Here is a 20,852-nt window from a genome sequence, read left to right as displayed (position 1 = left end):
CTATGTAGATTAAAGATGAATTTCATGAAAGCTTTTCTTTAAGTTAAGAATTCCTGAGAAACATGTTATCTATGTGACAATAGTTTTACTACTGCTGAAAGAAAAAATTGAATTACAAGCTGATTTGAATTACTTTTCATTATATGTCAATATGACTGTTGTCTAATATTTCAACAGGTGGTTTTGCAAAGGTGAAGCTGGCATATCATTCTTTGACAGGAGAAAAGGTTGCTATAAAAATCATGGATAAAAGATCTCTAGGGGTGAGTAAAAAAGCGTTCTTTGCTGTAATTGAAAACAAAGAAGTATCTGGTGATTTTTTTCAATGATCGATGCACCAGTTAATATTTTATGTTCTATTACTTGGGTTTTATCAGAATGAAAATAATTGTAATTATGGTATATATAATCAATTTTCATTTCAAGTTGCTGCCATGGATCTGATTCCTAAAATTTTAGGCACATTCTTCAGTCTGACATAATTTCATGCCATGTTTCTTTTAATTTAAATTAGATGGCGAGTTAAGTAATCCCATTGTCATCAGTGTTGTTAATTGACTATTCTTTACTTAAAAGAGTCCAAAAGGTACATATATGAATTTGAAAATACAAATTTTGACTGTTTTTGTTGCTATTTTTGTTATCCCTGGGCTGTTAACCTTTTTTGAAAATTTGTGTCTGGCAAGAGTCTGGGCTGGGGGCATTTTTGTTTACCGAACATGTTCTTGTTTTCTCCCCAAATTCAGCTAATTGCATGTCAGATCTTTGATGAAACTGGTGGCCAAAATATAGTGATATAGTTGACAGTCTGTGATCTTTATTGTAGGAAGATCTTCCTAGAGTGAAGACAGAGATTGCAGCAATGCAGGATTTATGCCATCAGCATATTTGTAAATTATACCAGGTGATAGAAACTACAGACCGTTTTTACATGGTTCTAGAGGTAAGGTTCTTTAATCATGCATTTGCATTGTATGAGAAAGTTGGGACATTGAGTGCTTCTTGGTATTGATACAGAAATATATTTCTTAAAGTGACATTATGCCCATCTGAAGGTATATAGTGAGTGGACAGGTGAGAGTCAAAATAAATTTTCTTTTTTGCCATCATTCCTTTTTGATTTAATAAATTTTACTTTGCATAAACAATAAATTACCACTGGATTCAAACAAAATTTAATGAATATCATTTTAGACTTTGCCCGTAACGTTTCTATTTATAAAAGAGTGGGGCAGTTTTTTATATTTTAGGCAGATTTTAAAAGGTTCATCCTAAACATTTTCCAATATAATCTGTTTGTCAAACATCATTTAAAGCAGTCAATCTTTTGAAATATAAAGTCAATTCAGCTCAACTTGACTATAAAAATTTATGAGTGCATAATGTCACTTGAAGTTTTTATATTATATTTGTTTTATTGTTGTTGATTGCCATAGTTTTTTGATTTTCTTTACTACATCCAGTTTTTGAATAGTCCAGTATGCTATCTCCTCTCAGGGCCTCCACTAGTGGAAGTTTGAGAGATATTTGCTCCTGATTTTGACTTGTGACTTCCAAAATATAACCCTTTTCCTTCTTTACCTATATAATGTGACTTCCAGTGTCTGACATTTTGCAGTCTCTGACTTCCAAATTTTGGAATTTAATGGGAGCTCTGTCAAATTGTTTATACAGAAACTCTCATTATAAATAAATTATTGGCTTGCCCATAATACTGCATATGGAATAATTCCATTCTTTCTGTATATACTTGTATATGATAATATGCTATTTTCTATTTGATTTTATTGACAGTATTGTCCGGAAGGAGAACTGTTTGATTACATTGTGGCCAAAGACAGACTAGGGAGAGGAGGAGGCTAGAATATTCTTCCGTCAAGGATTGTTTCAGCTGTGGCTTACCATACACAACCAGGGGTTACGCCCATAGAGATCTCAAACCAGAGAACTTTGTTACTAGATGAGGAACAAAATTTAAAACTTATAGACTTTGGCCTCTGTGCAAAACCTAGAGTAAGTAATTGTGTCACATTGGCTTTTGCTTTATGTTTCAAAGATGTAAAAAAAAATGATTTCTGTAGTTACTAACAATATTTAATTTTTAAAGTCCGCCGGCTTAGCTAAATAGGGAGAGCATTGTTTTTGAACATTGAATCTTATGATCATTTGTCTCTCACTGCTGATACAGAAATCATGTGGGTTTAGTAATTGGTAACTTAAAGAGTAATAGGTAATTATTGGTTTAATTTGGTTAGTAATCAAGGAAAGCCAGTTAGGTGGACCAACCAGCAAGATAAAAAAAAAATGAAAATTTGCGTAAAAATCGAACAATCAAATTTTAATGACTATAAAAGTAATTTAAAAGGTATATCAATTCTCAGACATACATGTAGATTTATAGAAATGAAAAGGATTTTTATGGGCTTCATTGATCTTGCACTGTAATTATCAAATAAACCAAAAAAAGGTAGCATATGAATATTTTTGAAATTGTTTATACAGGGTGGCATGGAGAACCATTTGTATACATGTTGCGGCAGCCCAGCTTACGCAGCTCCTGAACTCATTTCTGGGAAAGAATATCTGGGTGCTGAGGTATATATAGTTTCATTTAACTTAACTCTGATGAATTGCGATTTTAGATATGAATGGAACCAAAAGAAAAGGAGAAAGAGCGTAATTAGGCTCTGATAACTTGTTTATAACTGAAAAATACCATTGCTGCAATGACAAAAGAATGTATAGGAAATGATCGTTTTCTTAAAATTCACTTTTTCGTTTGTTAGTATTCTTTTTACAGTTGCTTGTATGAAAACTTTAACGAAAGCTATTATATGTATATTCAATGATTTTGCTTGGATAGGAGAAAATTAAAAATCTGACTTGCCAACAATGTTTCCTTGTTTGATTACATTATCTTACAGGCTGATATTATGGAAGTATTGGGGGAATCCTGTTTGTATCATTATTATGTGGTTTATGTCTCCCTTTTGAATGATGAGGGAATATTCCACAAGCTTTACAAGAAAAATACAGGTTGTATATTTAGCAAAAAATTACCAAATTATAATTGTCAAATTTGTAAAAAAAATTTGATAGTTGAGGTCAACATATTTAGTTTTAAAAATGGACCTCAGTCAATACTTCTTCTGAAAATCACCAGATTGTTCAACTTGGCCCAAAGGTATTGCAAAAATTTTGCTTGTCATGTAATAAAAATCGCAATGCTCACCAATAATTGAGCCGTGTCACGGACAAAACCAACATAATGGGTTTGCCCAACCAGCAATGGATTTCCAGACCAGCCTGCGCCCTTCTGCGCAGTCTTGATCAGGATCCATGCTTGTTCGCTTAAAGATCCTATTATCAATAAAAAAACTAATAGCGAACAGAGCTGGATCCTGATCAGACTGCGCGGAAATGCGCAGGCTGGTCTGGATCCATGCCTGGTCGGCAAACGCACTATGTTGGTTTTGTCGTGACGCGCGGGTCAATATTTCCACACCAGTATTTATTTGGAGTCTCTTGACTTTCAACTTAGCAAGAGGGGAAAATATATTTATGCTTAAGACATAACAAAACGTTACAAGATCATTCTAAATTGTTTAGATGTATGTCACTTGTTTAATTGGAAATATATTTATGCTGGAGACATTATAAGCATTATAGATCATCTAAATTTTTTAATTATGTCATTTGTTTAATTTTATGGTATTCATGATTTCCTGAAGAATTTGCAAAGTAATTATTAATCATATTTAACCTTGCTATGTTAATCTTTTTCCTAAGACAAACACCACTTTAATCTAGTATTTGCATGGGGTTGATGCAAAAACCTCTCACAATCTGTTAATCTATATTTGTTTCCATTAAATATAATTACCACATCTTGAATTACAACATGATTTATGAATGATGACTTCAGAGTGGGAAATACGACACACCTTCCTGGTTGTCCGGTGAGAGTAAAGAGTTAATACAGGCTATGTTACAAGTGGACCCAAAACGTCGAGCTACCATCAACCAGCTCGTGGAGCATCCCTGGTTAATGAAAGGTGTAGACATACCTGTAGAATGGAACAGTAAATATAGGGTAACTGTGTTACATATTGCTGTTTTTACACTCTCATTTAGTTTTAGAAATTCTCCTCATAGAAAAATACAGTAAGCTTGTAGACAGAGCTTTTTTACACAGGCTGGAGAAGGAGTTCTCCTTAAATTTGGGGTAAAGTAAATTATTTTTTCAATAGGGGAAGAAAAACTGTAAATTGAATTTTTAGAAAAAAGGTGCATTATTTGAAATAATTGTGCCTAAAGAGTAGCAGCCCTTCAATTGCATCTGCTATAGAATGAAAAAAAACTCTGGGTAAAATAATTGGAAAAAAAAACTCTGGTATAATAAAATCAAAATACATATGTACTTAAAAAAATCTCTCAATGGAAAAAAAAAAAAAAACTTAGAATTTTTGGACATGTTATAAGGAATAACAAAATATACTAGAATTTTTTATTACTTCACTTTGGTTTGGATAATTTGTCTAAAACTCTTTATGTTGTATATATGGAGTCCATTAAACACTCATTTGTATTTATAGCGGAAAGTTGACGATGACTGCATTACAGAACTAGCAGTGCATTATGGGAAGTCTAAACAGGAAATGGAAACAGACGTTCAACAGGTGTGTATAACTGTGAATATATTCAGTTGTCATTTAGGTATGATCGGATGGTATAAGTTACAAATACTTGTTTGTTTGTATGATATATTCTAGAAAGGCCCCAGTCTTGTTTTTGAAACATTTTAAAAAGCAATGTTTGTGACTGTAAATAACTGTTTTGGTCCAGCATTTGTGCCGTAAGAGTCATAAAGGATAAGACCAGGTCTTATGCATGCACAGATGGGCACCAGAGATCTTGCTCCATCAAATGGCCATTCACCATATGACCTTTGATTGTTGGTGTGACTAGAAAAACAACAAAAAATATAGGATAGTTACAAAACTGAAAGTTTTAAAAAGAAATTATTAAATACTTCAAATGAAAAACTTATTGAACCTACTTTCATTCAATGTCCTCTGTTTATTTCAGTGGAAGTTTGACTACCTGACATCTACATACTTTTTATTACTGGAGAAGAAATTAAAGGGACGACCTGTAAGGTTGATACAACAACAACACAAACAGTCGCAAGATACACCTAGGGTATACCACTTCTCTTTTTAAAAGAGCCTTGATCAGTAGCAATAATGGCTAGCCTGGGTGTTTTAATTTTGGCGTAAATATTTGAGTAACAAGAATAGCCAAGTTGAGATAAAAAAATTTACTGTTGTACTAAACATTGATTTGGTGATGCTTAATATAATGTATCAATTTTATTGCGAAGAAGTGAAATGCCGGGTTTTATCCATGAAATAAAATCCATAATACTCGCAGTGTGGGCAATAAAACTTACTTCTTGTTAGCATATACACTGCCAAGGCCTATGAGCATTATACTGAGGTTAGCATTATAACGGGGCTTGTTTTAATGGGGCTCCAGTGTATATATTAATAACTATGCTTAAATACATTTGAGCCGTTCACAACAAAACCAACATAATGGGTTTGCGACCAGCATGGATCCAGACCAGCCTGCGCATCTGCACAGTCTGATCTGGATCCATGCTGGTAGCAAACCCATTATGTTGGTTTTGTCATAACGTGGCTCATTTGATCTTTTTGGCATTATTTCACGATTCAGAGACAACAAAAAAGCGTTTGAATTTCTGATGTGATCTTTTAGTGTGGCTGTTTGCTGCGCACTAGTGAAATCATTAAAAATGTTATTTTACTTATAGAACTTACAATAACAAAAACAAATTCCCTTGAATATGTTATATAGATCACATTTAAGTGAGAAAATATCTACATTTTCACCCAGGGCTGGTGAAAATACTGCAATTTTCTCACTTCTCAGTGTGATTTATAACATACTTAGTCAAAACAAGCAAACATCCTCTATGAACTTAGCAAAATAAGCAAAATTATTAAGTGTAACCATTGCAATTAGTATTAGATATTTAATCTTTTTTCTCATAATAACTTCTATTCTTGACCAAGAATTTTTGTGTCATAAATCTGGAAAAGATATCAATATTTGACATTTGGAATTGTAATTAGTTTGTATTGGATTTGAGCAAAATCATTTAAGGTATTTGATCAACAATTTTAATGAATTGTACACAGAAAATAAAAAATTCAAGGTCAAAATAGTTAAAAAAGATTAATACAGACCACATGCTGCCTGTCTGTAAAGTGTGGACTTTGAGTTTTAGTTATTTTTTCTATCTTTATAAATTTTAGTTTATGAAATTTTATCACTGCAAAATTTAATATTTTGCTAAAACTATAGGAGTCTGCGTCTACAAAATGGTAATTAAATCTTTAATGAAATATTTCATATCGGCTATCTGTCTGATTAATATTTGATTAATATTACAGCCGAGAAGTCAAAGTGCTGATTCATGTAGAACCCCGGTAGAGAAATCGGAAAATGTTTGCAGTCGTACACAGGAAAAATCAGCGCCAAGGGCAGAGAGACCAAAATCGAAAGCCAGAGAAAGACTTGCATTCTCTGATAATAAAAACAGCAATAAAGAAAATAAGGAGAACTTTCTTATACCAGAGACTCCAAGTTATAAGAATAAAACACCTAGACCAAGGAATAATAATAACAAGAACCTTATAGAACAGAATAACTTTGAAAATAGGAAACCTAGATCACCGTTAATGGCTAAACAGTTACCAGTCGCCCTTGACGATACATGTAAGTATACTGATGGGAGAGGCTAAAAAAGACTCCACTGAGGGTTTATTTTTTCCCGACAATGGGACTAGATATATTTTTTTCAAGATTTATTTTCCATTTGATATAGGTCTGTAATAATAGTGTGCTGGAATTACAAACATTTGCTCCATTTGCTTTTCCAGAAAAATTGTTTTTATTGTGAAAAATGACCAAAAAAAGAAAAGCTTTAAAATGCTGTTAACAAGCTAAGAAGCACATAAGAGTACAATATCAATTTAATTCCAATTATATTTTTGTGCCCCCACTTTAGTGGCGGGCATTTAGATTTACCCTTGTCCGTCAGTCCTTCCTTCCGTCCGTCTGTTCTCTTTTGTGTCGCACGTAACTCAAAAAGTATTTGACGTAGAGTCATGAAATTTTACAGAAATGTTGAACAGCATGTGTAGTTGTGCACCTGGGTATTTTCGTCTGGATATTTTTAGTATTTTTAGAGTTATTGCCCTTGACTTAGTAAAATTTTGCAATTTTCAACTTGTGTTGCATGTAACTCAAAAAGTTTTTGACCTAGAGTCATGAAACTTTACAGAAATGTTGATCAGCATGTGTAGTTGTGCACCTGGGTATTTTGTCTGGATATTTTTAGTATTTTTAGAGTTATTGCCCTTGACTTAGTAAAATTTTGCAATTTTCAACTTGGGTCGCATGTAACTCAAAAAGTATTTGACCTAGAGTCATTAAACCTTATGGGAAGGTTGCTCAGCATATTTAGTTTTGCACCTTGGGTTTCTCTTGTGGATTTATCTAGTATTTGTAGAGTTATTTCCCTTGACTTAGTAAAAACCGTTTCATTATGTTGTTATTTGTTCCTTGAGTGCTTGACTTAGAATCAACCAACTTTACAGGAATAATGATCAACATCACTAAATTACAGGAATAATGATTTTGCTTGTGCATTTTTTTCAGTTTTGTTAGAGTTATTCCCCTTGACTTACAGAAGTATAAATTTGCAATTTTCAACTTGTTCATGCATAGCTCAAAATATATTTCCATTGTACGCCTGAAAGGTTACAAGAATGTTGGTCAGCATGTGTACTTATGCACCTTGGGGTTTGCTTGTGGATTTATTCAGTATTTGTAAAGTTCTTGCCCTTTCCTTAGTTAAAGAATTTTAGTTTTCAAAAAATATTTGACCTAGTGTCATAAGATTGACAGATCAGTGGTGCGGTGGGGGCACCCGTGTCCTATGAACACTTTTCTAGTTCTATTTATTTTTGCATATCTTTATGAATTAAGTAGTGCAACATTTGATGAATGTAAGAAACTCAAATATTACATGGCAAGGTATATGATTTTTACAGGATAATTTAAAGTTGTGTTTTTGATTTCTTTCATGCTAGCCTACTCAGTTACAGGTCTTACACCTGTACAGATGGGCACCTGATACAGTGTCTATTCTAGGAAGGGAGATAAAAAATTCTCATTTCTCATTTTTTGATAAAATTTCCCCCCCCCCCCTTTTTTCCAAATCCTAGAATAGACAATGCTGATATCTTGCTCCATCAATTGGACATTCACCATATGACCTTTGAGTGTTGGTGTGACTCGAAAACCAACGAAAATTATAGGATAGTTACGAAGCTGAAGGTTTTATGAAGTAATTGTTAAGAAATTCAAATGAAACACATTCAGTTGAAACAGAAATTCAAGCAGGTGTAATTGAAATTCAAATGAAACATTCATGTATAATAGAAATTCAAATAAAACATATTCATAGAAATTCAAATGAAACATATTTAGGTGCAATAGAAATTCAAATGAAATATATTCATAGAAATTCAAATGAAACATATATAGGTGTAATTGATTCCTTTCTTTTCATTCCATATATGTGAACTTCAATTTTGTTATATTTCTTTGATCGTAGTATGCACACCAGGGAAGATGCACAATGGTTCCATGTTGAACAGCACACTTTCACCATCACGGTCGTACGATTCACAACTAAATAATCTACAGAAAGAAACACCCCTCAGCGCATCAAAGAAGTAAGATTTGAGCCGTGTCATGACAAAACCAACATAGTCTGATCAGGATCCATGCTGTTCCCTATCAGTTTCTCTACTTGTTATAGGGTTTGTAAGCGAACAGCATGGATCCTGATCAGACTGCGCGGATGCGCAGCCTGGTCTGGATCCATGCTGGTCACAAACGCACTATGTTGGTTTTGTTGTGAAGCAGCTCATTTATATTTCATACTTATTGTGTATAGCATACTTTGATGTTGTTTGGTAATCCAATATAAGTTTGCATTGCTTTTTGTAGTAAAGGGAGGTAACGAGACCGTTGGCATTTTTGTGAATTTTTTATATACATGTATATTTTTTTCAGTTTTTGGCATAAAAGTTGAAATTATAAAAAAAAAAAATACATAATTTCTTGCTTGAAGGCAAATTAAGAAGTTTTTAAAACTAAATGCTGTTTAAAGTGTTAAATTTGGAAGTTTTCCTTGTTTGTATCTTGAACAAAACAAAATATTTATCTCCTTTTGCTTTAAAGTTTAACACATATATTTAAGAAGAATATCTAGAACAAGTTCTACATATTCAATAGAATTTTCTTTAGATTGAGAACACATTTATTTACTTGAGTCTTGTAAAGAAGAGTGGAAAAATGATAAGGTGTGATGCTCCTTAAGTTCTGAAGTAAAAAAGTTAGCACCTGTTTGGAAAAAAATATTGACCTATGTTGTGTTACATATTCCAAGAAAACTACAATTGAAAGCATGCACTTAACACAAACAAAAATTCTTAAATTCAATTTACAAAAATTCTGTGCTATTTTGATGAATATCTGCTTGCTTTTTTTTTTTAAATAAAAAAAAATAGTATTCATGATTTCTTTGAAGAATCATTCATTAATTTTGGCATTATTTGTTTTCAAGTGCTGTATTTGGTAAATCTACAATGAAAAATAAATTGTTATGTTTCCTAAGTACAGCTGCAGGAAATTGTATGAAAGTGTCTTATAATATTTTGCTTATGATATATACATGTTGTAGAGCTTTGTTTGCTAGCCTGTGATCACTTAGTCAGTTTTGTCATTTCATTTATCACCATGTAAATCAGGAATGTGAAAAGAACACAGGAAATGTGCAATATATGGCCAAAATGAGCAATACAGTAAACAGACTAATAGATCTTAATGGTAAATCAAATTGAAAGAATGGAATTAGAATATACAGCTGCTCAGACATATCTTAAACCTCATTAAAAAAAGTTTCCAAAATATGTATGTTTTTCATGATACCTGGCAACTATTAGAAAGACAACCTTTGTGCTTTGTCAATGTTTTTTTTTATACAAAAATGCTTACTATACATTTGATATTTGGTATACTCCCGGGACATTTTCCTAACTACTCATATTGTGTTATTCTAAAATAAGCCGACAAAATCTGATTGAGCGACTTTAAATATTTATTATTCTGGTTGGAAAATGATGTCTTAGCAGCCCTGTGTGCTTATTCAACTCTTATATTTGTTTAATTATGAAATAAATTGGTCCATTTACTACATCGTTTAATACGGCGATGTAATGCATAGATACAGTGTTACTATTGCACAGTTGCTGCGTTATTTTCACATTCCTGTGTTACAGGATATATACACAGAGTTTGTACACATATACATTTAGATTTCTCAATTCAGGCTTCATTAAGACATTTAAAGGTTTTAGATATTTTATACATTAAATATTATTAAGGAAGTCAGATCAAAATGAACTTACAATGCAGACTCTGCCACAGCATCTGGACCCGTCTGCTTTAGTCATTCTATCTAGATTTGCTGTATTCACCATAACTCTTAGTTACATATGATAGATTTCTCATACTGTAAGTAAATTTCTGAATATTATGAAATGATATGTTGATTTACACCAAACCAGCAAACTTTAAAGGTTAACACCGGACATGAAGCATTATCATGTTCTATTTTAAGTTAGCTAATGAATTTAAAAAGTTTTATCTAGCATGGGTGCTTGTCAAGATTGTCACACACAAGAGATCTATATAATGGGTCAAAGGTCGTTATAACAGGGACAAAAAGGTGTGTCATGAAGCTTCCGTATTAAGTTTCCTTTTCAACATTTTAAATGTCAATTGATATTGCTTAATTAAACAAGATATAAGATAGAAAATAAATGTTGTGACTAATATTTATTATTATGATTTCCACTTTTTCATTTTTTGCATAAATTTTACAAAAATTAAAATATAAACAGTTTGAGGAACAAGATAAAAAAAAGAAAAAAGATATTTTGCATTTATATAACAAAGGCACAATGGTATCAGCTTTTGCTAGAAAAATATATATCACATAGCTTTTAAAGCACATACATATCCAGTGGTTAATATAGAATTGTAGACTAGATGGGAAAAAAATCGATCAAAGTGACTCAGTGGTCAAGGCTAATTTGTTTTGTGTTTCTCTATATGTAACTTATAGACAAGTGCCTCCTAAATCTAACAGGGCCTCATCCGTTGATGACGATCTATACAAAGCTCACATGGACACGACACCGAGCAAGTCGAGGAAGGGTTCTGTGTTTGGCAGTCTGGAGAAAGTGTTCAATATGCTTACACCAAAGAAACAAAGAGGATCTTCATCAGACGGTCCCAGGAAAGTCAAGGTTAGTGTCATACATTGAGGTCATTGCTTCGGGTGTAAAGCTGCTGTCACACATGGGATGGTTTGATTTTCTTTTTGAATGTCTGCCAAATATAAAATTACACTATTGGTTTAAACACCTGCAAGAAACTAGATGATAAATACATTTCATGTTTCTAGTAATACTAGCCTTTTAATAACATGTTATTGGCACTTGTGTCATGCTATCAGCTGTTTTCAGGTGTGTTTATTGGTCATATTTCAGGCTGTACACAATGTATTCAGGACCAATGAAACAAATGCTGATACTGCTTTTGCCAGTTTGAAAGCTACTGTGAAGAAGAAGTTTATACCGTTTAAAGAGAGCGAGTAAGTATGATGATAAATAAAAAATATATTTAAAAAAAGTATGTTTGGCAAAAATAAATTCAGTTTAATTATAATAGGTTAATTATATGATTTTGAGATATCTTTATGGCCTATATACATGTATTTATTACATGCTTTTCGGTGGTTTATAGAAATATATCAGTGATATAAAACTGGTAATTTCACTGTTTGAAACAGTGAAATTACCACTTTGATAATTTCACTGTTTTGAAGTTAAGCCCCTTACGTTGTTTCAGTGAAATACCAGCGTGCACATAACTGGGTACCAACTTAACGACGTGACGTCGTAAATGACGTCACGTTGTATTATTATTTGGCGCGCTTTTCATTTAGTATTAGGTTTAATGTCTTTTTAAAACTTTTCTTTGCATATAATAAAAAGAAAATTTGTTTAGTTTAGTGTAAGATCGAAATATATTTCACCTTGTGAACACCAAAAGTTCATATTTCACTCGTGGCTGCGCCACTCGTGAAATATACCTTTTGGTGCTCACTCGGTGAAATATATTCCGATCTTACACTGAACTAAACAAATATCCTCTATATCACTTGCCACTCAATGCTGAAGGTTTAAAATCATACCATTAACTTGCCTTTACAATATAAGGAAGATATCTAGCATCTATCACAACAAGGATTGGTTGTTATATCCAAGTGCCATTAGTATAGGTTTCTGAAATAATTCACGGAGGCACCCAAAGTCCTTTGGTTTTAAACATACTTATTTGAGCTCGATTGCGAAACAAGTTCTTGCAACTTACATTCCTAACCAGTACTGGTGTCACACGAAGAAACATGGTCGTGACCCGAGTAGGGCTCAAACCCATGATCTCTGGGTTGAGAGGCAGACACTTAAACCACTAGGCCACCGCTCCTTCCGAAGTCCTTCGACTTATCATGTGAAGCTTGAAAATCATTATCTGAATTTATTCATCTCAGTTTGATTTAAAACCAATAAACATAAATAAGTCACACTATTGCCACAAGCTACCAAAGAATTAATTATTCTTTGGGGAAATAAATTAATGTTTTTTATTTATTAATTTATAAGCATTATCAAAATGACCATCATTGCTAGACTTCTCTTGTTCAATGATAGAAGTCACTTTTTATTTAACAGCCACATGCTTGTTGTGTTTCCCTTCACTAGATAGATATATTTGTATTATTATGATTTCAGCTATACTTTACGTTGTACTGTGATGGACGACTGGGGGCGCGTCAAACTGGCTTTCGATTTAGAAGTTTGTGCTATACCCAAGATGTCATTTGTTGGCGTGTGTAGAAAGAGGGTGAAAGGTGATACATGGCACTACAAGAAACTGTGCGAGGATATTTTGTCCACTGCTAAATTGTAAGTATAACAACTTTGTTTTAGAGAAATACAAGCTTTATTTAAGAGAAACACAAGTGTTATTTTAGAGAAACACAAGTGTTGTTTTAGAGAAACACAAGTGTTATTTTAGAGAAACACAAGTTTTATTTATAGCAAGTATTATGATATGATTCATCCATTTTAATATGATGTTACATATAATAGAAGACAAGTTGTAAAAGTATTTTTTTTATTTATGCATATTGTAATTCTGTCATTTTATATATATTTGTCATGGAAGGTAGATTTTGCTTAACATCATTAGATTACATTTTTGTGTTTATTTCAATCATGAATGAGCATTTAGAAATTAAAATAATGCAAACAATACTATTTATTTTACCAGGATGTGCTGATTTTGATTGGACAATATATAACAACAGTGCCCAACACAACTTACACAGTGCTCTGTGATATCTCTACTCGAGTGTACCTCATCCCTCTTGGTGTGATCGTGAACTTACAAATGATGAAATGTGCCACATAGTCATATAGTAACCGTAGTAGAAATGTTTAAATTCATCAATGGTTTGACAGTTGGTTGTGATATGAAAATGTACAAGATTTTCTTTTCGGAGAAAATATTAACAATCTTGCCATTTGTTCTGCATAGCCGTAATAGAAAATATTTAGGTAACAATGTGGCTGCTGTGATTTTTTTTATCTGCATGAGAAGAAATTTGCCATACGGTAATAAATAAGTGACTAGTTGAAATTTTAGCTGTGTATATATCTTATCATGTATTTATGGACTTGTTTTAAAATTTCAGGACATTGTATGTGCATGTCTTTTTATATTCAAATATATATTTTTAATAAGTGCTTTCTTTGATGAAACTACAAAGTTCGTTTTCAAGAATTGTGTTCAATAGACATAAAGATTCAAATTTTGACATGAGAATAATAAAAGTAAACATTAGAAAAAAAAAGTGTCTCAATGACATAGTTGTAATTAGTACGGTGTTTATAATGTTAGGTGGAAAAAGACTGTGATGGAGCAAAGTTATAAAATATATATAGCACTGAAAAATATTTCATTTAAACTGTGCCTTGATTTGATTTCAATTAACAATCAAACTTTAAAACTTTTGGCACAATTGTTTGCTTTTCATCCATTTGATTTTTGAAAAATTATTGTTTTTTTTGTTATTTTTTTCTCACTAGAACGTAACTCTTTCAGTGTTCAAGTCAATTGATACACAATACTGAAAATGTCTCTCTATATGTAAGAGAAAGTTTCCTTTTGTTGAATATTAGAGTGACTTTTTATGTCAGTTATTTAAACGGTTGTAATGTCAGTAAATTGAACCTTAGTTTTTATTGTAAAATTCCAAACTTGCATGTTATGGCAATTGTAAACAAATGATCAATATATATTTGCAGGAAAATTGCCATCTTACCTTCTGTGATAACAAACTACTTATCCAATTTGTGTTTCACATTTCTGATCTGCATTGGTGTTAAAATATTTCATGTTTTTGGTCTTGGTGAATTATGCCCGATTGTATTTGATCTCCTTGTAAATTATCATCCTTGTATTTTAGGCATTTACACTAATGTAAAAAAAATTACCATGGCTAGTCATTTACTTGTATTTCAGTTAATCAGATTTTTCAGGATTTTAATACTTCATATACTTATAATGGCAAAAAGAGAAGAGTTTATATGTCCTATGATGAATAAATGTAATTTTTCATAAATCACATTCAATAAAAGCATATTAAAATGTAATAATGCTTTTTCTTTTAATTTCACTATTCATTGTTTTATGCAGAAATTTTATTATAGGAAATTTTTCTAAGCCAAGTAAACTTTGCATTTGGTAATTTTGTATATACAAATGTAGTTGTCTTTATCAAATTGTCTCACATTTAGAATTGTAAATATATATTCTGCTTGTCTAATATTTATGTATAAATCATGTCTTATTAACATAAATAAAGTGCAAAAAATTGAAACTGTTTTGTTGTTATAATTTATAGGATAGACCTTGTATCTGTTAAACTTTTTGTGAAGTTAATTCTCTATAAATTTCTTCATGAATACATTCACACACAAGTCAAATCTTGCTTCAAAAATATTAAGTGGTCTATATATTATAATATATGTTTACAATATTCAAACCTTTGGGCTTGTTTTGAGGTTTTTTTAGCTCACCTGTGACAAGGTGAGCTTTGTGATCACAGTTTGTCTGGCGTCCGTAAACTCTTACTTTAAACGACATCTCTTCACAAACCACTAAGCCAATTTTACCCAAACTTCACGGGAATGTTCCTTTAATGGTCAGCTTTTAAATTGTTCAAAGAATTTAATACCATGCAGAACTCTTGTTGCCATGGCAACCAAACAAAAAACTTTAAAAATCCTCTTTGTTAAATAATACAGATAGCTAGAGCTTAGATAATAAGCATGAAACATCTTGTAGTGAGTGTCTACAAAATTTGTTCAAATGAAATCACTGAGGTGAAAATTGGCCCCACCACATGGTGTTGTTGATTTTCCTTATATGTAACTAGTAAAAATTTTAAAAAATCTTTTTAAAAAAAAAACCAAGGAGTTAGAGCTTAGATATTAAGCCTGAAACATCTTCTAGCGACTGTTTACCAAGTTTGTTCAAATAAATGCCCTGGGTTTAAAATTGGTTCCGTCCTGGGGGTCTTTGATTTTCCTTAAATGTATTATTGAAAAAAAAAATCTTTTAAAAAACCCAAGGAGCTACAGCTAAGATATTAAGCATGAAACAATCTTCTAGTGGGTGTCTGCCAAGTTTGTTCAAATTAAAGCCCTAGGATCAAAATTGATCAGGGAGAGCGTTATTAATTTTCTTCATTATGCCCCCGCCATGGTATGGCCGGGGCATATAGTGTAACCTGTTCTGTCCTTCTGTCATCATCAGTTTTCGTTCATTATCTTAAGAGCGGTTGCACACATTCAACTCAAATTTGATATATGGATATGTCATGAGAAAATACAGGTCAAGTTCGAATTTGGTCATGGTTCGATGATTTTTGGCAGAGTTATGCCCCTTTTACTTTGAAAATAAAATGAAATTTTCAGTTTCCGTATATTATCTCCCCAATGGTACAACACATTCAACTCAAATTTGACATATGGATATGTCATAAGAAAATACAGGTCAAGTTCGAATTTGGTCATGGTTCAATGAATTTTGGCAGAGTAATGCCCCTTTCACTTTGAAAATAATATGAAATTTACAGTTTCTGATCATTATCTACCCAACAGTGTTACATATTCAACTTAAATTTGACATATTATGGATATGTTAAAAGAATGGGCAGGTCAAGTTGGAATTTGGTCATGGTTTGATGATTTTTTGGCAGAGTTATGACCCTTTCACTTTGAAAATAATATAGATACATCTTATGAATAAGCAGTTTAAGTTTGAATTTGGTCGTGGTTCAATGATTTTAGACAAACTTATCTTTCCTGAATGTTGGAAAAATTTTGAACTTTCAATTTCAGCACTCATACTTTTAGCCATTATTTTAACTAAAAATATGCAATATGCTATTTTTAAAAGGTTAAGACTGAATAATTTCAGTGCCTTGAACATTGTATGAAAATGGTTTGTGTTAACATTGAAAAGTTTTAAGGGCTTTGAACTTAAAATGAAAAAAATATTTAATACACCATCTGAAATTTTGGCTGCATGCGGGGGCATCCGTGGCATGATGACACATTTCTAGTTAGTGTATGTGTCTGCCCCTTTCACTTTGAAAATAATATGAAATTTTCAGTTTCCGTTCATTATCACCCTAACAGTATTACACAATCAACTCAAATTTGACATATGGATACCTCAAATGAATGCGCAGGTCAAGTTCATATTTGGCCATGGTTCAATTATTTTTATGCCCCTGGGCATATAGTAATTGAACCGGCCGTCTGTCCGTACGAGGTTAACCTAGAACGGCAAATTTGATTTTTTAAAAGTTCTACCTGTACCAATGGCTTCATAATTTATACACTAATCCATACAAAGTATATGATCTGGTCAAGTTACATAACTATGTCTTCCATTTGCACCAAGTTATGGCCCTTTTCAGCACAAAGAAAATGAATAATGGTTAATCTAAACCGGTAAGTTGGAAAAGCTTATGTTCTATCTGAACTAATGGCTTAATAATTTTCACACTTACTTATCAATACAATGTGCATGATATTGCCAAGTTATACAAATGTGCTATCCATTTTCCCAGTTATTTCCCTTTTTATCACCTTGTATGGTTAACATATTCCGCCAAGTTGGATTAATAAAAAAATTTCGCATAATTTCTTAATTTATTTAATGATATCTTTCATATTTGGTAGATGGATACCAGTACTCTAACTTTTTGTGGTGTTAGGCTTCTCTAGGTCAAGGTCACTGTGTAAAATAATAAATCTAAACATTTCTGCTCATTCAGCCTTTATTTTTAAGTTAATGTTGTTCATTTTTATAATAGTCATAAAAAGGGAAGTCCTCTTCCTTTTCCTTTAGTAAGGGGTCATTTGGGTCAATGTGACCAATATCAAAAATAGATTTTTTTACACTTTTACAGGTGTATTAACCTTATTCTATTCAAGACAGATGTCTTGTATATTTTGTAGGGACATAAAATTGAGGTATGGAGGTAGGGGTCGAATTGGGTCAAGGTCAACAGTGCTAAAAATAGATTTTTACACTTTTGCTCATACAGCCTTTATTTATTGACAGATTTGTGTTACAATTGGTAGGAAGATAACTTACATGGTGTTCTTCCTTTGGATGGAGTTAGGGGTCAGTTGAGTCAAGGTCAACTGTGCTAAAAATAGATTTTTACACTTTAGCCCATACAGCCTTTATATATTGACAGATTTATTTCATATTTGGAAGGAACGTAAGTTGCATGATATTATTACTTTGGATGGAGTTAGGGGTCAGTTGGATCAAGGTCACCAGTGCTAAAAATAGATTTTTTTACACTTTTTCCCATACTGCCTTTATTTTAAATATTGTTACTGACAAGAATCTGAGCCAGAGGCATTTGTGTTTAACAAACACGCTCTTGTTTTGACAAAGTAATGCCCCCTTAATTTTGAAAAAGGGGAAAATTTATTTTAATTCCGTTCATTATCTCCCCAATGGTTATACACATTCAACTCAAATTTGACATATAGATACATCTGTTCAAGTTTGAATTTGATTGTGGTTCAATATGATTTTGGACAAAGTTATCTCCTTTAATGTTTGGAAAAAAAAAATAGTTTCAATTGCAGCACTCATACTTTTGTGAAAATGTATGTAACCATTATTTTAGCTACAAATATGCAGTATGCAAAAGGTTAACACTGAATACTATCAGTGCCTTTAACCTAGTATAAAAATGGTTTGTGTTAACATTGAATAGTTTTAAGGACTTTGAACTTAAAATGAAAAATAGAAAACAAATTTGGAACTAAATATCATAACATTTGAATTTTTGCTGCATATGTGGGGAATCCGTGGCATGACAACACATTTCTGGTTTGAAATATCTTTGCACAACTGATCACCATTATGAGACAATGTGCATAGCACAATAATTTGGTTGCTTCCCCCAAGATCAAGGTCACACTAAATGGTCAAATTTCTACATTTCGTGTTCGCAACATAACTTGTAAACCTCTGGAAAACAAGAGCCACGGCGGGGCGGGAGCACACTTGACTTTTTACTTTCTGTTAAAGCAAACATAGAAATGTTTGAACAAAATCTTTAAATATACTTATTTATATATATTTCTATATATAAATACAAACACGCAATTCTAAAAATAGAAAATTCTTTAAATAGAAACACACAATTCTATAAATAGAAACACACAATTCTATAACTAGAAAATTCTATAAATAGATACCATGGTGGTGACATGTGGCGACACATGGTGACACGTAGTGGTGGTGACACCTGGTGTTGGTGTCATGTTGTGGTGTCATGCCACGTGGTGGTAACATGTGATAACACATTGTGGTGTCACGTTGACACCTGGTGTTATGTGGTGGTGACATGTTGTCATGTGGTGGTGACATGTGATGACACATGGTGTAATGTGACTTGTGGTGTCACATGGTGGTGACATGTGATTACACATAATTTGACTTTCAAAATAAAAGTCATTTATTAGTGAAGGTCAAGGTCTGTCTGGTTATTTTAAGGGATATCCTTGAAGATTATTATGTTCAAGTTAGAAGAAAATCCATTCAAAAATAAAGTTACAGCCAAAAACAGCATGAACAAGCAAAATTTGGACTTTTAACCTTGAAGGTCAAGGTCATTTATGGATGAAGGTCGAGGTTTGTGTGGTCTACTGAAAGGTCTTGTCCCAAGGGTTTGTGCAGCTAAGTATGAAGACAATACACCAAGAAATAAAAAAGTTATGATCCTGGTACAAGTTCACAGATAGCAAGGGCAATGCTGCTGCGACTATAGCAATACCTTCACTTTTTTTTTTTCAAAAAAAAAGTCGAGCTAAAAATGAAATTGCTTTGGCACAATTATGCGACAATATGCAGAGTGTTATAATTGGGTTGCCACTAGGGCTGTGCATTGCCATTTTTTTCTGTCCCAATACATATCAAGATACTTGCATTTTCAAACGATGCGATTCACAATATGTATTGCACACTTTGATAAAATGCGATGCATATTGCGATTCTTATGTTTCGATGCAATACGTATCACTGACTCTCAGACTTTATCTATATAAAAAACTTTGTCATTTGTTCACAGCATAATTATGAATGTAATATAAAACTACTACAATACGAGGGCTGTCCAAAAAATTCGTGCACTGCAGTTATTGTCGTGAGAGTTATTGATAGAAAAACATGAATTATATATCACTTGAAGAGGAGATCTATCTCTATTGAGAAAACAACAGAAAAAAAAACGTGTAACCGAGACATGTTCGTGAAAACAAAATCGTCATACAGTTACCTTGGTAACGTAATACCGGCGCACGACAAAAAAAAATTGGGGTTAGTTCATTACTTTGATGCATCACGGTATCTTTAAAACACTACATATAAACTTAAAATTTCGGGGAAAAATTGTGAAAACGATTTCATCCCGGGTCAATAAAAAATTTTTAATTTAAATTTGCCCTTTTGAAAAGGGCCCGTAAAAAAACATTTGTGTAGGTCTTTCAATATTTTAAACGTGAAAATTTTCAGTCCCCTAAAACCGTCGGAAAAACCCCGGACGACCCAATTAAAAGTTTTCCCAAATATTGGAAAAACACAACGGGTTTACCTAAAAAAGGAACTTAAAAGGGCAAAGGGGACAAGATCCGTTTTAAACAAAGGGACTGTTTTTTTAATTGGAAAAAGGGGTCTGTAAAAAAAGGGGAAAAGGCGGTAGACGATACAACCCGGTCAGGAAAGACGTCTTCCTTTAATCCCCGGACAAATGTGACGGGGGTTTTGTCCAATTTTAATTCGTTCACTTTAATTTTGTTAAAATGTCCGTTCCCATTAAAAACAAACAAAAAACTACAAAATACTTTGCAATCAAATCATTCTCTTAGACAGGTAAAAAACAAATTTATAACATAAAAAAGCAAATGCCACTTTACAGGCAACTAATAACTTAATACAATTATGTTAATGAATTAACC

At 32.4% G+C, this 20,852-nt stretch overlaps 1 pseudogene; it reads left to right on the top strand.

Moving 5' to 3' along the window:
* Positions 1-15,175, top strand: part of LOC132723867 (maternal embryonic leucine zipper kinase-like) — a 24,861-nt pseudogene extending 9,686 nt beyond the window's left edge.
* The last annotated feature ends 5,677 nt before the right edge of the window (positions 15,176-20,852 follow it).

The sequence above is a fragment of the Ruditapes philippinarum genome, unplaced genomic scaffold (assembly GCF_026571515.1).
Source record: "Ruditapes philippinarum isolate M1 unplaced genomic scaffold, ASM2657151v2 ctg1002_1_1_1_1, whole genome shotgun sequence".
Lineage (NCBI taxonomy): Eukaryota > Metazoa > Mollusca > Bivalvia > Venerida > Veneridae > Ruditapes > Ruditapes philippinarum.
This window is presented reverse-complemented; position numbering and strand designations above follow the sequence as displayed.